Source organism: Caretta caretta, chromosome 5 (genome assembly GCF_965140235.1).
Source record: "Caretta caretta isolate rCarCar2 chromosome 5, rCarCar1.hap1, whole genome shotgun sequence".
Classification (NCBI taxonomy): Eukaryota; Metazoa; Chordata; order Testudines; family Cheloniidae; genus Caretta; species Caretta caretta.
The window spans coordinates 75,453,333-75,472,900 of NC_134210.1; the positions used below are offsets into that span (position 1 = coordinate 75,453,333).

At 39.6% G+C, this 19,568-nt stretch overlaps 1 long non-coding RNA gene across 26 annotated transcripts in view; it reads right to left on the bottom strand.

The window, feature by feature from the left end:
* LOC125636788 (uncharacterized) overlaps positions 1 to 19,568 on the bottom strand; it is a 409,942-nt gene that overhangs the window by 146,007 nt on the left and 244,367 nt on the right. For 2 of the 26 annotated variants that reach the window (XR_012668512.1, XR_012668502.1), the window contains exon 6: positions 13,230 to 13,333. The exons of the other annotated variants lie outside the window; for them this stretch is intronic. This is a non-coding gene — a long non-coding RNA (uncharacterized LOC125636788). The remainder of the gene's footprint in view (positions 1 to 13,229; positions 13,334 to 19,568) is intronic. 26 annotated transcript variants of the gene reach the window in all.

Genomic DNA, 19,568 nt, shown 5'->3' on the forward strand with positions numbered 1-19,568 from the left:
AAGCTTTATGAAAGCTTGCATCCATGTCCAAATACTGTGGCTGGACCCTAACTCTAATGTGCTGACCCAAAACCCTGATTCTGAACAGTCCTGAACTATGGGAAAGTCTCCATCTGGCTTTAACTATTTTGTTTCAATCCCATCTGTAAATATAACTAATTCATAGCAATTAACTCGTAATTTCAACACAGTCTGCAGTGTCATGTTGTCAGTTAAGTTCACTCCAGGTGACATCTGTACTATAATGCTAATGATATTTTACAAAATCCCTACTAAAAACAAAACAACCCTCCCCCCCCCCCCCCAACAACAACAAACCCCCACACACATTATGGCAGTATGTCAGAAACCAATGAAGTCCTTTATGGCTTATGGCTACAGAAATTACTGACGCCTAAGATACAAAGTATATTCCGTTTAGAAACACTTTCTTGCTTCAGATTTTTTCTGCTGTCACATAAAAGTTGTTTTTCTCCAAGCAAGAAAAAAAAGAAAGATTGCCACAGAAGTGCTATGCCTGCAAAATCAGAAACATTTTACTCTTTTCAAGGAAATATTTCATCCTAATAGCAGTAGAAAACTATAAACAGGCTCCACTATCTGGTAATGACCTTACTTGTCCAGCCACATTAGTCATCATCAGGTTGGTAGAGTTGAGTGAGCCCCTAAAGATATAAATACAAGTTTTTACATCTTTCAAGTCTCATTTCTGTTTTCTGTGTTGTGTGTTTTGCCATCTCACATTTTCTTCTTGTAGGCTAACTAATGATGACGACGACAGGTCAGTCTGCTGCGAACCTGTCACAAATTTATCATCTAGGAAAGGGACTCTTGTATTCATGGGGAAAATTTGCCTAAATTCTTCACTTTATACATTGATCAGTCATTCCTTATTGAGACACCACAAATAGAACCTGATTAGGATCACAGTTTCCAGAAGTCTTGTTGCCATATGCTACAATTATCAGGTTTGACCAAATGGAGGATATGCAACTGAACCACATTGTCTGGTGTAACCACTATACCATACAGATTTCAGAGTAACAGCCGTGTTAGTCTGTATTCACAAAAAGAAAAGGAGTACTTGTGGCACCTTAGAGACTAACCAATTTATTTGAGCATAAGCTTTCGTGAGCTTCACGAAAGCTTATGCTCAAATAAATTGGTTAGTCTCTAAGGTGCCACAAGTACTCCTTTTCTTTTTGCACTATACCATACAGTTCTTCATTCTTCACAGAAACCAGATTTCTGACTCCTTAATCAACAGCTTAATAGAGTCTTACTGGGAGCAGCTGACTTTATTAAAGTATAACTGCTTCTGAATTTAAAAGGATATCTGGCCCAAGCAATATATAAACAAGGTAATACAAAATATGGACAGGCATAATTCATGTTCATATTGATATTGCATTTATTAACATGGCACATCATGCAACACAGATACTCTGGTATCAATGCTGGAACATTCAGCATATTCCCATAAATGTCAGAAGCACCCGTACAATTGCAACAAAAGTTTTCTTGCTTAGGATTCTAGATTTGCCCCATCTGTCCTAGGTTCCACAGTCTCACTCTGCCTCACTAAAAGTGAGTCAGAGATGGAAACTCCTGGCTGACTAAAATACTTACTCAACATCAGTCAAATGGGTGATAAACTTAGAAAGTTTAACTTAAAGTTTAAACGTTAACATTTGGAGGGCCACTTCAAACTATGGCTGCTGGCTTTGTTTGACCCTCTTTTCTATAGGATGTCAAACTTCCAAGCAAGATATTCTCAGAGACACCAGCTGTTATTAGGCCTTTATACTCTAATAGCTCTGATGAATCTGTTTCATCTGTGTAGAAACCTATGGAGATGCTAGAAAACCCCCTATATTTATGTTTAATTTTTGGAAGCCTAATTCCATCTCTCCTGCCTGATCTGGCCGTGATAATATCAAGGCTTTTATATAAATACAAAAACAAAAATGTCCCCTTGAAGGATCTTCCCCTTCTTGTAAAAAAACAAGCAAAAAAACCCTCTGACAATGCAATCCCCAGTCATGTGTCATTGAATGTATCAATTACAAGCACCGGGGAAGTCTCCAACTTTAAATTTACTCTTCCCATTTTCTCAGTGCATCTCCACTTCATCTATGTTTAATTTCTTGGTAGCCTTACATCTTTTCTGCCTGATCTAGGCATGGTAATAGTTAAAGTTTTCATACAAATAAATATACAAAAATTATTTTTGTATATTATCTCACACTTAAGAGTAGATGCTATCATTAACTGACTTTATTTTTAAAGGTTTTACCTTCAGCATTTGTCTCTTTTTCCAGGACCAAAAGAATATCCTTTGTGTAGTTTAGTGTGGGATATAAAGGCGTCAGCACAAAACCCATCAGCCTAGGTTGATTGGTGCTTCTGCTTATCATGTTATTTATGGTAGCAAATCTCATAATTCTGAGACTGGCATAATGGACACATTGACACTTGTAAAAAAACGTATTTCTCACTCAAGACACAAAACATTTGGAAATGTAGATGTCTGAGGCAAAGATCCAGATCCTCAAGGTACTTAGGTGCCTATCTGCCTCTTTAGGTGGCAAACTCCACCATTGAGGCACCACTGACATTTTCAAAACTGCCATTCAGCTGCTGTCCTACCACATAGGCATGTAAATCCCCATAAGTGCCTATGTTTCTGCCAGTCAGCATTTCCATTTAGGTGGCTACCTAAACTCAAATGCTGCCTCACAGCTAACAAGGAGCTCAAAGCCCTTACTCTAGCTTAAACCTTGGAGGTCCTAAAATGGGATGCTCAGACTAGATGAGGGAAAGTCTATTTCACAAATAGGGCCTGATTTTCTAGGTGTGCTCAGAGCACACCTAAAGCCTGACATGTTTCAGACCCCAGAACAGGAAGGTTTGATGCAGGCCACCAATAGGTGAGGTGGCTGCACATCATCCCCAAAAAGACACACAGGGAACCATAGGGTGAGCATAAGAGAGGTATTGAGCATGAGCAAGAGACGGCTTTTGCTACATAAGTGGCTGACCTAGCTTAGGTGCCTAACTCCAGAAGAGCGTTCACAACTGAAGATCCTGACTGAAGGGAGCTGCCTATCTCTGGCCCGTCAGCCAGATACGTCAAGTTAGCTACTTAGGCATCTAAGCCCCTTGCCTCTTCCATTTCCTCTTTGTTATTTCACTCTGGCTAGGTTAAGTGGCTTCCCACTCAGCATCCTCAATTCTTTTCTTTTGCACTTAACTTTCCCCATGTCTTGTATGTGGAGGCTGGCTGATGAACCCACAAGGTGGCAGGTGGCCTAGGGGTCAGGCATTGCAACTCTGAGTGAAGCAATGCCCAGTACTTTTGAGGACCTGGGCCATAGCTCACGTTAATAATTATTCCACATGTTGCACATTAGTAACATGCCACATTGATTTTAACTATTTTTCTAGCCATCAGTAGTCAACAAGTGACTCTATAAACGTATTAGTTACACCACTGATTAGAACTGAATTGCAGTTAATTCTCACCACAGTACAACAGAGGGCTGAATATTCATACCTATGTAGTTGTACGATAGAAACAAAACAGTGCTTCTCTGAAACATGGAACAATTTTTCTGCATGAACCCTCACTAATAGTATATGATATTTAAACTGCCCTTTTAGAAAAGAAACAGTTTACCGCAATGATTCACTGGGGTTGGGTTGTTTTTTTAAAATGCTCTCTTGGGCTTTCATAGTTTTGACACAGATCAAAGCTAGATGGCAACAAAATAAAATGTCTTTGATATACAGACATCTAAAATGTAACAATAGGCCTCAAATATGTAAAGAAAGAGAGGTAGTCAAAGTACAAGTATCCTATATTACAATAAATTTTATACTATTATATGTTCACCTTTCAGGCATGGAGCTTGACATATCAGGTGACAATGGGACAAAATTGTTATTTTATTTACTAGCAATTACAGTATCCAGAAGTTTGTTACTTTAATATAAAGAAAAACACTGAATGATGCTTTTTAACATCTGCTATTAAGGTTAATCATGGTAGATCTAATACTCCTCTCACTTAGACCAGTTTGCCTACTGTTTTACTTTGCAAAAACATTCTCTTCTGTCTTCAGAGCAATTTTTTGTCCAAACCGATTTCCCAGTCCATGGTTATGGGAAACAAAAATATATATCCATATAATGGAAGCTGATTACATCTTTAACAGTGGAGAGGCTTCCCTCTCTCCATGGTGTACCGCTTAAATATATAAGAAGAAACTGTAGTCCCACTGAAATCAAAGGGAGTTTTGCTACAGGATTTCACCAATAGTGCCTATAAAGAATTGGTTAAAAAATAGTGAAAATGTAATAGAAATATTTTCACTGACATTTCAGAAAGTTGAAAAAGATTCAACCAGCTTTGGTTTCTAAACACTGAGCCTCCAAACACTGACAGCACAATGTTTGCACATTGTATAGCTAACAGAGTACCTCCAGGGTAGGCATTTTGAAGCAACTGAAAAATATACTTGTGGAAATGTACTTACACCGCATGCTGAGTTTCTGTAATTGTGACACAGTACATTTGGAAATTTCAATGTTAAACTGCCCAGATCCCCATGCACTTCCATGTAGCACAGCGATGCAGTGTTACTCTGTTAGACCATACCAATAAGTCAAACTAGCTCCTGGTTTAAGAACTTCTGCAAGCTATTCTCTCTCCGTCCCTCCCAACTGCCCAAACATTGTCTCTATTTTAATCCTCTGTACTCTTTTTCATTCCTCCCTCCCTCAAGCACTATCTTTCTTCCATTCCATGCTAAAAATGACTTGCTAAACTTTACCTTATGGGTTCTTTTTTCTTTCTTTATAAAGCACTAGTTACAAAAAATGGGGAAAAAAGCAAAATTTGCTAGGCTGACACTGACCCTGAATCTCTCTCACACTGCAAAGGAACACATTCTTTACAAGCAGCAGGTGAATACCACATGAGCTTGTGAAAATGGGAATTGGAGGAGTGTGATGAGTGGTCTTGTCTATAATGCATTTATCTCACACAGCCCTTGTAAAACTGTTATAACTAGCCTAGGCATATTAGGAAATTGCTAATAGTTTTGGCAGTGCAGAGAAGAAAAAAGAAATAGTTGGTATAAATAGGGCAGTTACAGTCTAGCATATCTCAAGTGTTAATATGTTCTGAAAAAATGTACTTTTGTTCCTGTGTCTCCATCTTTCTTTTTCCAAATTTAAAGCATTGAAGCTTATTCTTGATAGCAGTACTACAGCACCTCTATAAATCCCTTCCAGTGCCTTGTCAATACTTGCCATAATAAAAGAGGAGCATTTCAGACTCCTGCTTCAGGATATGCCCTAATTCCCCAGATTATCCAGAGCACTATCATTCCATCTACAAACAACTGCTTGTTTTATTTGAAGTTGTATGTAGAGAACTTGGGTGATCTGTAAGTAACTATGCAATGCAAACCCCCAAAATAACTGACCTTCTGCATTATAATGCTAGAAAGTATATTACCAGAAAATTAAGCCTTTCCAGTTTTGCATCATCAAAGAAAGGAATTCATGAGGAAGTTATCCATAACATGCTTCCAAGAAACTGGAATTTCTGTGAACACTGTGGTTCAAGTATTGTATTAAACTACAAAAGGTGATGTTCATAATTTTCCATAATGGAAAAAAATGTAAAAACTAATTAAATTATTTGCAATTAATTGCACTGTTAAACAATAATAGAATACCATTTAAATATTTTGCATGTTTTCTACATTTTCAAATATATTGATTTCAATTACAACACAATACAAAGTGTACAGTGCTCACTTTGTTTATTTTTATGACAAAAATTTGCACTGTAAAAAATAGTATTTTTCAATTCACCTAATACAAGTACAGTAATGCATTCTCTTCATCATTAAAGTGGAACTCACAAACATAGGATATGTACAAGAAAGCCTGCATTCAAAAACAAAACAATGTAAAATTTTAGAGCCTGCAAGTCCACTCAGTCCTACTTCTTGTTCAGCCAATTGCTCAGACAAACAAGTTTGTTTAAATTTATAGGAGATAATGCTGCCCGCTTCTTGTTTACAAAGTCATCTGAAAGTGAGAACAAGCATTCTTGTGTTACTGTTGTAGCCGGCCTCATGAAATATTTACATGCCAGATGCAGTAAAGATTCACATGTCCCTTCATGCTTCAACCACCATTCTAGAAGACATGCATCCATTGTGATGACAGGTTCTGTTTGATAACAATCCAAAGCAGTGCGGACTGATGCATGTTCATTTTCATTATCTGAGTCAGATGCCACCAGCAGAAGGTTGATTTTCTTTTTTGGTGGTTCAGGTTCTGTAGTTTCCACATCAGAGTGTTGCTCTTTTAAGACTTCTGAAAGCATGCTTGTAGTGGGGCGGCTGCTCCACTCTCTGAGAGGACGGGCTAGAACAGGCCAGACGGGCTGCGCTGATCAGCAGCCAATCAGCAAGGGCCTGTGGAGAGCCAATCAGGGCTGGGCTGGGTCCTATATAAAGGCTGCCTAGTAGTGATGAGGGCAGTCTCTCCCCGACTAGAAAAGGAGGTAGCACCTTGGTCAGAGCAATGCTGGACAGGCTTGGGGGAGCAGAGGAGAGCTCTGGCCCAGTTAACTGCCAGGCTGTGGCCCCTACGAAAAAGGGTTGAGAAGGTGCCCGGGGCCAAAGGCAAAGTGGCCCAGGCGGGATAGGCGGACAAGAGGGGAGCAAAGGAGGGCAGAGAGAGGCTGCCACTAGAGGGTCCCTGGGTTGGAACCCAGAGTAGTGGGTGGGCCTGCCCCCCCCCCCTTACACTGCATCTGGCCACAGAGGAGTGTGGCTGAGACAGACTGCAATTTTCCCTTAGGTGAGAGCTAGACCTGGGGTTGTGGTTGGCCACTGAGGCAGGTGCATGACGAAGGACTGTTGTTACCCCTCCCCCCCCCCAAACGGGGTGAGAATGGAGTAGTGGGCACTACTGGAGGGCAGTGTCCTGAAGAGGATGCCGCTGAGCGGGGAGCAACGCAGGTCCCAGGGCAGCAGAACAGACAAGGGGCGAGACAACATGTGTTGAGGGTGCTCTGCAGCTGATGAGCTAATTCCCAGAGCAACTAGCAGGAGGCACCAGCGGTGGTGAGTCACGACCCTGTTACAATGCTCCACACCTCATCCCTCCCAGATTTTGGAAGGCACTTCAGATTTTTAAATCTTAGTTACAGCACTCGAACTAACTTTAGAAATCTTACATTGGTACCTTATTTGCGTTTTGTCAAATCTGCAGTGAAAGTGTTCTTAAAACGAACAACATGTGCTGAGTCATCATCAGACTTCTACAACATGAAATATATGGCAGAATGTGGGTAAAACAGAGGAGGGGACAAACAGTTCTCCCAAATTCAGTCACAAATTTAATTAAACACATTTTTTTAATGAGCATCATCAGCATGGAAGCATGTCCTCTGGAATGGTGGTTGCAGCGTGAAAGAGCATACGAATGTTTAGCACATCTGGCACATAAATATCTTGCAATGCCGGCTACAAAAATGCCATGCAAATGCCTGTTCTCACTTTCTCGTGACATTATAAGTAAGTGGGCAGCATTATCTCCCTTAAACGTAAACAAACTTGAACAAGAAGTAGGACTGAGTGGACTTGTAGGCTCTTTTACATTGTTTTGTTTTTTTAGTGCAGTCATGTAACAAAACATCTACATTTGTAAGTTGCACTTGCACGACAGATTGCACTACAGTACTTGTATGAGGTGAATTGAAAAATACTATTTTTACAGTATTTGTAAGCAAAATATACACTTTGATTTCAATTACAACACAGAATACAATATATATAAAAATGTAGAAAAACATCCAAAATATTTCATTTCAATTGGTATTCTATTATTTAACAGTGCAATTAAAATTGCAATCAATCATGATTAATTTTTTGTAGTTAATCATGTGAGTTAGCTGCAATTCATAGAATCATAGAATATCAGGGTTGGAAGGGACCCCAGAAGGTCATCTAGTCCAACCCCCTGCTCGAAGCAGGACCAATTCCCAGTTAAATCATCCCAGCCAGGGCTTTGTCAAGCCTGACCTTAAAAACCTCTAAGGAAGGAGATTCTACCATCTCCCTAGGTAACGCATTCCAGTGTTTCACCACCCTCTTAGTGAAAAAGTTTTTCCTAATATCCAATCTAAACCTCCCCCACTGCAACTTGCAATTAATCAACAGCCCTAGAAAAATCACTTCTGAACAATGTATCCCGAGGAGGTTTATTTCTTACCAACTGAGGAAAAGTGAGTAAAAGTAGCTATCCTTAATCTCATACAAGAAAATGGAAGTGCAGTTTATAGGAGCAGAAGTACCAGCACACAGACATTATAGGGTCATTTGTTTCTGTAATGATAGAGAGGAAATAAAGTTCAGGCAGTGTTTGATTTAAAAGGTCAGACTTTACATATTTCCAGATATCATGCCACAATATTGGTTTGAATTTTCATTGCCTCTACACAAGGCAAAAAACATGTCCAACAAACCAGAAGACACACTGAATATTTTCTTAGTAATTAAAAATTAGACCCTTAACGTGGTACCTAAGGGTAGCAGAATTCTAAGTTGTGAGTCTAAAATACAGAAATATTTTTTTAAAAAATTTCCTGAGTTACAGATGTTAACGTGCAGTTTTCCACATCTGAGTGTTTGAGAGTCATGTGTTATCTTATTGCAAAGGGCCAGTTCTCTGAGACCCACCAAAAATGAGACAGTCCGATTCATCAGGAAACATCTGTGAAAATCTCTACCAATTACTGGAGAATGATGGTGAGTGCTACATCTGATTGTTAAAGTGTCTTTTGGGGCCCTTGCTCCTTCTTCATAGTCAACACTTCTCTGGAGGAGAGGAAAATGAGTATATGGCCAAATACATGTCTTGCTTCCCTCATCTGTAGAATTTTAATCTCATGGACTTCAGTGAGATTTTTAACATGCTAGAACTTAATCACATGTTTAAGTAATTTGGTGGATCAGGGCTTAAGAGCTCAAACCTGCAAATAGAATTGGTTGAAATTTTCTCAAAAAAACTTGTCTTTTTGGATGAAGTATTTGTTTTAAAACAGGTTTCAGAGGAACAGCCGTGTTAGTCTGTATTCGCAAAAAGAAAAGGAGTACTTGTGGCACCTTAGAGACTAACCGATTTATTTGAGCATGAGCTTTCGTGAGCTACAGCTCACTTCATCAGATGAAGTGAGCTGTAGCTCACGAAAGCTCATGCTCAAATAAATTGGTTAGTCTCTAAGGTGCCACAAGTACTCCTTTTCTTTTTGTTTTAAAACAAACCATCATTGACTTTTCTTTCTGTTACCCCCTATACACACATCTCCTAGCCTCTCTTTTTCAAAAGAGGTGGGGGAAAGAGAAGTATCTTTCCCCCCAAATGCACACCCTGGAACTGTGACATGAAGCAACACACCTAATTCATAGACAGGAACATAAAGAGGTGGTTATGAGTGAAGATCAAAAGGTTCAGCTTTAATTCAGTTTGGTGAATCATCCAAAAATTCAGATACTTATCCAAACTTAATTTTGGAATCTCTCTTTGGACTCAGGTCAAGCATTCCCAAAGATGATCTATGCTGGCTGCTTGGGAACAGAGTAAGGGGGAAAAATCCAATGGAAAATGTGGAGATCTAGAATAGGGCAGGTATTTATACCCCTGGCAGGTGATGTTCCACAAAAAGCCAGTAAGTTATTGGGAACATTCTGCTGGAACTTTCCTCTGGAAAGCTTATTCCAAAATGGAGTGCAGACCTCCTCATGTTCCCTTCTCCAGAAATCTCAGGTTTTTAAACTACTGCAATATTGTTAATCCTCATTATGTTAATCCATTATGGCACAAATCATATATTCTAAAAGTATAATTCCACTGTGGCATAAATCTAGAGATGACTTTTTGAAGAACTCTCTTAGCAGTCATCTCTTATAAAACCATTGTGTTGCAAATCATTGAGTCTAAAAATCATAACATTATGGAGACTCTTTACTATCAATGACAAAACAACAACATCATCATGGGAAGAAACAGTAAAATGCTGCAGTTGTCCTACATCTTTATTAGTGTCATGAATCATATTTATGAAAATAGAAAGTTATAAACAGTTAGTGAACAGCGGTCCATTTCAAACTCAGTATGATTTTATTACTTCAGTGGACAAGCATTACAATTAAATAAGAAATTACAATATACACTTTTTTGGGCGGAAAAAACAATGGGTAACAAAAGGTCAATATACAGTACTGTGTGGATTTTTTTTTCCCCATGAGCCACAATAATCATACTGAATACTTCCAGAAATACATGGTCAGAACTGTTCCATAAAGGATATCTGACCTTGACTCCACCAGAGGTAAACTAATATGGACTATATTTTATCTGAAATAGACCTCTCATCCATGATGGAGAAACATGGGTCAAGAAAGTGAAGAAAAACCTGGCTTCAGTCTTCATGATTCTTCCACTTATTCAGTAGCATCCAGTCATTTGATCATTTCTAGCATTAGCAATTTCTGTTAAATTATTGGAGTCAATTATACATCTTGGATTTATGACTGAACTTATGATTCTGCATTTCAACATGCCAGTCACTTTTCATCTAGAAAATATGAAATGTTGTCTTCTGTCTCCACTTTTCACACATTCAGTGGTCACTTGTCTTGGCTGAAGGTTCCTAGATAATAAAGCCATGGCATTGTATTCCATACCTAAAGCTCCGACAGTGTCTCTATGCTGTTCCTTGAAGTGTTTTTCCTGATATAGCATTGACTCAGGTTATACTGCTGAAGAGAGGAATGTTTGGCTCCTTGACTAAAAAGAACAGATGTTCTCCTAGAACTGCATAATGTCTATGTATTACAACGATGGGTATGTGAAAACCTAACCATTTGGTGCTGATCTATAGTAAGGCCAAGAAGTGGTATTTTGTCAGACCTATTTTCCCTTTGTATATCTGACAGCCTATTTGTATGTTGTTCCACAGGGAGAGCTGACCTTCACTACAACTTTACCTTGAAACCTGACTAATGGCTTTGTCGTACCAAATTAATGTGTCTGTGGCAAGTAGGTTTCTTGTCAACATTGCAAAGAAATGTATGGCCTGGCTATGGTGTGAAAGTTGTATACATCCCACTCCTCTTTTCTCAACAAATATGAGTCTCCTGAAATGTGTCTTTCATGCTGTCCATTGTCCAATATTCTAGAGTTGAGATATTATACGATATAAGTGGCAAATCATTAGAAAATAATTTAGACTCTTAGGTTTTGGTCCTTTCTTGCCCAATCATTCAGAGATTTGTCCAACTTTTCAGGACAAGCTGCAAAAAGGGTAATTTTCTCCCCATCAGCTACCAGTTAAACAGATTCCTCATGCCCTTCTATTTTTCTGTGATTCAGTCATTGATTCCATCTTCTCCTGCTGCACCTTATTCCTGACCTGCTTATTCCTGACCCGCCTCTGCATCTTATCCATCTGCATGGATTCAACTAGCATCTCTGTTAATGATCCACAAATCTGCTTCTCCAGATGTGACTAGTCTTCCAGTCCAGCACATCTGACTGTGTCCCTGACATTTTGCAGGGTAGCTGTCTGACAAACAAAACAAATCTCTTTTCCTCCTCCCTTTCACTATCTCACGTCTCTATGGTGATGGACAATACCATCACCCTGCATGCAGTCTTGAATTTCTGAGGTCCTCTTTAAATCCTCACTCTCCTCCTTTCCGCATATCCAGGCAGTCACTAAGTCCTTCCACATTTGTAATACTTGGTACAAGGGTAATCCTACCAATATCATATTATTCCCCCTCCCGCCCCAATTCCTTACATTCTGCCAGACTGTAACGCTAACCTGCAACCAATCTACTTTGAATCATTCTCCAAAAACTCCTGCTTCGGTGCTTTCTTCCATGCTATCCTCCATCCACATAACATCCCATTCCCGGAGTCCCAGGCCCCCACCCTCTCCTCATTCAAACCCATGTTAAAGATTCACTTCTTCCAAAATCCCCAAACACTAACTCTTGCCAGTCAAATACCTTCTGCTCCCAAGAAGGCAGAGAAAGGAAAAGATTAAAAACCAACCAGTAAACAAACCCTAAGTTAATACAGCTTCCTCTGGGTCTCCTTTCTTGAAGGCAGATTCAAATAAACCCTAACACACACAAAAGCAGCACCCCCTCCCCATGTAGGCACTCAGATTAGTTTACACATACTTATATGAATGTATCACAAATAGATTCCTCACTCAATTGATTACATTGATGTAAACTGATTTAAGAGTCTACACAGCAGTCCACACTGGTTCAACTAAATTAATTTAAGAAATCAATTTAGTAAACTGGTAAAACTTTTGTATGTGGACTGGGCCTTCACCTGTAAGCTCCTTAGGATAGTGCATGTTTTTCTTGGTTGGGCCTTGTGCAGTAATCAATGCTTAACACAGAGCCCTGCGAAGATACAAAACTTGTATCTGCATCAAATCCACAACAATGGTCCATGGATATCCCCGATTTGCAGGGCTCTACTAATACACGTATACATGCCCAAACATACTTGGACATAATTGTCCACTGAAGTCTCTCTTACACTATATTCAGCATTATAGTTTCAATTACAACTATTTTTCATCTTTATTGCAGGTTTCATCATAGTCTGTGGGCAGAATAATATTTTATCCAGTACCTTTAGGTTTATATTTTGAAGTGATGAGAGAAATTTTGTACTGATCTTTTGACCAAACCTGGGATAAAAGATCAACTCAGGGGAAGTTATTATCAGCACAGTATAGTATAGCACAGTACTGCCTGTTTTGTGGCCCATCCTTTGGAAGCTGCAAACATATGGTGCTTACCATTTCTGAGTAAAGAAATATTAATATTTCAGAGTGACTATATTTTGGGGCTTCCAAAGCATCAGCACTGAATGTTAGTCACGTCAGTGTATTTATTTATTTGTAAAGGAATCAATGTTTTTGTCATGGAACTGCTCCCAACCCTGTATTTGATAAGCTGGAGAGGCAGGAATAAGAACAGTACCATGAAACCAGCATAGTGCAGAGGCACTTGACATAGACAGATGGGGAATTTGATCCCATGTCAGAAACAACTTTTCTGTGCTAAGACTGTTAGCAGGGCTGTGGAATACAAAAGTGGAATTCCCACCTCTTTTCAGTAGGTTGTAGAAGTATTTGAAGTACGACTCCCCTCCTATTTGTCTGCAGCTCCTGCTTACTTTATCTTACTGTCTCCACTTTCCAGGCTCCTCTCTGTAATCAGAAGAAATATGACAGTGGGTGCTACTCATATGCCTGCGCCTGCCAAGGGACCATCAGGAGCACAGCTATATACACCCCATGGGAATAGATGCAGGCTGTTCTGTTTTCAGCTAATTGCTCTCGCGGCGAAGTGAAGATTATCAGCATAAGTGATACTTTACTTTGTATCCTATGAGCAGCTCACTCAAAATTTACCATCCTGATATACTTTTCCCTCAATTTCCTGGAATAAAATGTTTCCAGTTCATATTGATTGCAAATGTCTAGCTTTGAAATAAAACCCAGATTAGAGCAGACTGGGATAGACAATTGTTGTTGACTATGCCACATCTGCATTAGTTTTCCTAGATGCACTTAGGAGTGATAAATGGCAAGTGCCTGTGTGGGAAGGTGTGGATGGGGAGGGGAGGGGTGAAGAGCCATTACTAATATAGTAAATGAGGGTTGAATTAGTTTTCTCTTTATCTAGTGCAGACTATAACTCCCCCTTCAGAGCTACAGGCTGAACCAACCATTAGGACTGGCAAGGAACTCTCTGATCTCAAACAACCCATTTGGAGTGTCTTCACTTTTAAATGGCCAAATCTCTTCAATGGAAAGCTACTCTGAGCTTATGAATATGGAATAGCAGAAAGAAAGGAGGACCAGCCCCACCAGTTAAAATAATCAGTGTTACAGAAATAAGTCTTCCATTGTGCCATAGAGGCTTTAGCCTTAATCAAACTAGTGACAACCTAGGGAACTGGATATTAGGGGGCTCCATGTCCACCTCTGCCAACACCACTGAAGGTGATTTTGATAGTGTTTGTTCATACCCGCTCCTGTGGATATAAACCCAAAAAACTACAGAAACAGGGAATTAGCCAAAAAGAGGGGAAGGAGGGATGTAGCTTTCTGAGTCACTGACATGGCACTTTTTGACTGACTCATAAGAAGTGTCGGCACCTTATCCCTCTCTCAATTCAGTCTCCATCTTTATCCTACTACCAAGATGATGGCCTGATTTAAGTAGCAGGGAACACAGGGCCAGAGAAGAGTAACTGAACTGCCAGCACTGAAGAACCTGACAGGTTCGGTGTTGTGTGGTTTTTGTTTTTTAAAGGGGGGGGTGGGAAAACGACAAATATTTAAGAGGAAAAATTAGGCCAAGGCCCATTCGGCCCATTTGCCCTGAAGATCCTTGCACTCCTTCCCTTTCCGGGAGTAGGGAGTACTACTTGTAGGAATGCAGACTGGCTACAGGTGAGCTGTCAGCTCTGAAAATTTCTGAGCTCTGCAGGGCATGGGCCTATACTGGTTCCAAGGGCAGACTCATCTGAACCAGGTAACTTTGGAAAGTTGAGAGGATTGTGTGTGTTTTGTGTTAGATTCAGGTAAGATGTTATGTTAGGGATGGACAGGAAGATTCAGGATAGGAAAGTTTGTGTGTGTGTGCCTCAGACACATAGGGAAGGAGTTGCTTGTCTTCCTGGTTTTGGTCATGTAACAGCCCTGAAAGAGAGGCCTGACTTGCTTGCCAGAATAAAGAACTCCCATTCAGGATCAGACTACTGAGCATGAAACTTGATGAAAGTATGACCACTCGGGTAGTAATTGTCTGTGTTTTTCCAGTTAGGGAGCTCATGGGATAAAGGAAAGAAGTTGCCCTGATGTGGAACCCACAGTTCAATTGAGAGTTTGTAGCCATTCAGCATTCATCCTAGCGCTGCATGCTACTAACCCCCTGAAAGCGGTTGTCTAGAGTGTGAGAGAACAACATTTTTGAAATATCAAACCCAGGAAACACATGATGCAAGAAATAAATCCCTCCATGAGGAGAAAAAGCCTCTGGGAGATTCCTTTCAAGACAAAAACCCTGCAAGGGAAAGTGCTTCAGGGAAATGTCTAAACAAAATCCCTTCTCTAGCTGTCTCTCTCAGCTTCCAACTTGAGGCTTTAGGAGACTCTTCTCAAAACACTGTTCACTGCTTTTACAAACTGCCTATTGGTACAGTATATCACTCACCCCTCAGAAATCTCTGCAGTGATCCCGCACAGTTGGCCCTGTGGCATAAAACTCCGTGCTGCCATATCAAACAGCCCGCAGGTGAACAAAGTCCTCCTTATTGCTATACTCCAATTAGGACTAACAAGAGCCCATGGAAAACTGGGCTCAGTTGTTCTCCTATGCCTCTATTCTGTACCCAGAAGAGTTGGCAAGTTAAAGAACCACTCAATAGCAAACAAGTTTTTTGGTTTTAAAAAAGAACTATGGGATTGTTTTTAATTACTTTAGAGAAGAGAGGGACAGTACTATACATTTTGCACACTGAAAAGATAGAAAATTGCCCAGAAGACTGAGTTCTGAGATATAGTGAGCTGTATGGTATTACTCTCCTGAGAACATTTCCTTCAATAAGCTGCAAATGGTAAGAGAGGAAACACCACCATCAAAACCAGGAAGGCCTACTTAAGTTGTAAAAAGAAAAGGAGTACTTGTGGCACCTTAGAGACTAACCATAACCCATCTTTAATTAAGTAGCTACCATCTAACCAAAGTCAGAGAATTCACTGTGTGGCCTTTGGAAATTGGAACCTCTGTAGGTGAGCTTGAATTTATTGTTCCTGTTTGTTTTTATTCCAGTAAAGTATGTCTACACAGTGTTTTGGAGACCAGGGGAGTTAGCTTCCAGCCCTGGCTGACAGACTTGAACTAGCAGATTTCACACTAACATTCTAAAAATAGCTGGGTAGACAGTGCTTTGAAGCTGTGGCTTGGATTGGAACTTGAGCTCTGAAGCCGACCCCATTCCTAGGCCTCAGAACCTGAGCTCCAGCCTGAACTGGAATTTCAAAGTGCTGTCTATACATCTATTTTTAGAGCACTAGCAGGAGCCTTGCTAGCCTGAGTCTACTGACCTGGCCTAGAAGGCTCACTCTTGCGGGCTTCACAATGCTGGGTAGACATGCCATAGGAGCCCCAGTCATGGACCTGGAGTTAAATTTAGAATTATGCTGCCCTGGAGCTGCTGGGTAAAGCATCAGTAAACATTAGTTGGGACACACACAGGGTATGTTGAGAGCTAGATTATTAGTTAATGAATTAAACAATCTTTTTATTCTGTAGCTGGCAGACTGTGATAAAGCAAAGCTTTATTTCTCATGGTGTCTTGAATGTGGTGACTGCTACTATAGAATATTGTAATTTCTGGCCATTGATCGGAGGTAATGGGCAGGCAATGAAGCTACACCAAACTGGTGCACAGAGGTTATGTGATGTACTTTGCAATTTACAGTAGGACACCTTTCTGTCTTGTACCCAAACCAAAGGGTCCACTCTGTTATCAATATGTATATAGAACTCTCACTCCCATTAATAGAAATTATGCCTGTGGATTAGCTGCATTACAGACCACAAATTCTTTAATGTTTTTTAAAGACTGCAACCCTTTAATCTGAGAATAACCTCACCAGGTTTGTCTCGGTATTTGTTGTCAGAAGGATAGCTATAGAGTTTACCCAGGGAATTACTTTCCTATAGGAAGTAATACTTTTGGATAACAGTTGATTGTTAGAAGGGGGGAGAAAAAAGGGTTTGGAGAGGTTAAAAGACAGGAGAGAATGCAAGTAAAAATAAAACAAAACTTTATACCTTTTGCAGTCAAGATGGGAGAGCAAATGCCCCCAAAGCAATATCAAATTTATAACAATTTAATTTTAATGAGGCAGCCCAGGGGCTCAAAATAAATGATCAAGCATTTGTTCTAAATAATGGATGAAACATATAGATAATATAACATGACTTAACAATTTCTTTAAAGATGAATTGTAAGTGTGGTGTTTGCTTTTCCCTGCCAAGAATAATTCTTAATCTCAAAATGAGATTCCAACCTTAATTGGGTGAATAATTCTATTTTTATAATAGAACACCATCATCTTAACCTTTTAATTTCAGAGTTCTTAGAACATCAGCTTAACTAGATCCAGAACACTTTATCTGTTGTTGTCACTCAAGAATACAGATCTTTATTTTACCAAAATTCTGAGGTGATGAACGTCTGCAGAAGAATAACTCACTGTAGTGAAATAATTTCCTGGTTCTCTGTGGTGAGATTCCTTTGTATCACTGTGGACATCAGCACATTAGAGAATAGTCATGTGTGTATATAGTACCCACTAGACTACAACAGAACGTATAATAGATTAGAAGGACAGAACTGCTCCAACATAAGCAGCAAAGTAGCTTCATGAATAGCATAAATATTATTCACCATACATTTGTAACCCATATGATTTTGAAACTTTTTGTCCTTTTTACACCTTTGGTTTTGGTCATGTACCCAGCAGCTTTGTGCTCCGTCAGATATTGTGGCATGTGATAGGGTTTAGCACTCATCTGATATTTTATTCTGAAGCTGAGTTTGCCACCAGGTTCTCCAGTTATGAAATTTTTGGACCCACATAAATGAAAACAGCATTTGGTATAATTTCTTTTACAGGGCAACAGGGCACCATGTGTCTCTGAGGCATCCTATTTAAATTGCTGAATGTTTTCTTAGATGAACTACAGTAGTTCCTTTTCTCCCTAGAAAAAGATTGCCAGTATGTGCCTTTACAGCATGCTCATCAAGACTTTACCCCTAACACAATGACTTCTCATGGTGAACATCCTCCAGCAACGAGAGGTATCATCCAGCAATGACAGGACTTACCTTTCCCTTTGTACCAAACAATTTTCCCTACTCTAACCCACAATAGTAGCACTTACACATGATCTTTGGCCATGTGTAAGTGCTCAAATATAACTCAGCTCAATATAACTAATTAACAAACAGTGATAGGATAGCAAAGGAAGGAGCACAGAAATATTCTAATGGCATCTGTGCCCAGTGCCAGCATAAGTAACCTGCCTGTAAATCTGCTGAAGTTCTGCAGTTTTCTCTGGACTATTTATATAATTACAGTTAAAAAAAACCCTATGTTAGAGGAGCATTAAGGTTGCAAAGTCCAACACTCAAAAGTTAGGAGACTTGAGAGAAGGTTGTTTGCGTAACCTTAATTCAACCCCATTGTTCAGAGACATTATGATACAACTTTTAATTACATGAACAAAAGCTTGTTCCTTCTCCCCCCGCCACCTCATGGGACAGTGCAAAGAATACATGGTACTTGGGGTATGAATCAAAGTTGTGAGGTGAGTGAAGCTACCTTAAAGACCCCTGCCACATTTGTTTCAGAAGTTGGAATGTGGGGAGTGACTGAGGTAAAGGAAAGGATGATCTTATGGTCGAATCCCAACCCTGGAGAACTGGATTCTAACCCTGCCTCTGACAAAGTTTCTATATCATGCTAGGCAAGTCACTGAAACCAAAAACTTATCACAGGTGGCCACTTCTGTCATTTATACAGCAGAACTGAACACCACAAGCAAATATGATTTAGTTTTTTAAGAAAAGCAGAAGTTTTGGCCTCTCTCATCATTCCTCCAGAATTACATATGATGATGGATAGAACTGGTCAAGATTTTTTTTTTCCAGGGGGTGGGGAGGCAAGGACAGAAAATGCACTTTCCACAAAATAAAAAAAAATACTGATTTTGCTGAAATATCTTGATTTTCCATTTGTAAATCTTAAACAAAATTGTTTTGGGTCATTTTGACCCAAATTGAAATATTCCAGTTTGTTGAACTAAGATGCATTATTTCATTTGGCACCACAGTTCACTATACCACACTGCCAAGATGTTGGCTAGGTTGTGGGTGGGCGGGGGGAGAGTTAGACATTTAATCTATGGCAGAATTAATGCATTTTGTACTACATCTGGTTACATACAGTTGCTGTCCTAAGTTTAAAAACATTTGGCTGCCAAAATGCATTATTATACTATGTTGTTCGTCATACATATTCTTGTAAACTGAAAAGGTTTTGTTTTTTTAAAAAGATTACTTTACGTGCATTCTGCTCAACATTGTCTCTCCACCATAAATTGTTGTTACCCCTGGAAATGTCTCTGGCCTGTCATTTTTCTTGCAGAAGGAGACAGATGCCTCCAGGAGTCCCCAATATGTTTCTGCAATTGTCCTTTGGTGCAGTAGATTTCCTTAAATACCATTTTGCTCATTGTACTCCATTTCTTTTTAATTTAACATCAGTGATTTTTTTTTGTTTACAACTAAAGCATTAAACTCCTGAAAGTTTATGTACATTTCGATGTGTGCTTGAAAACCTGGTCATGTTACAAATAGTG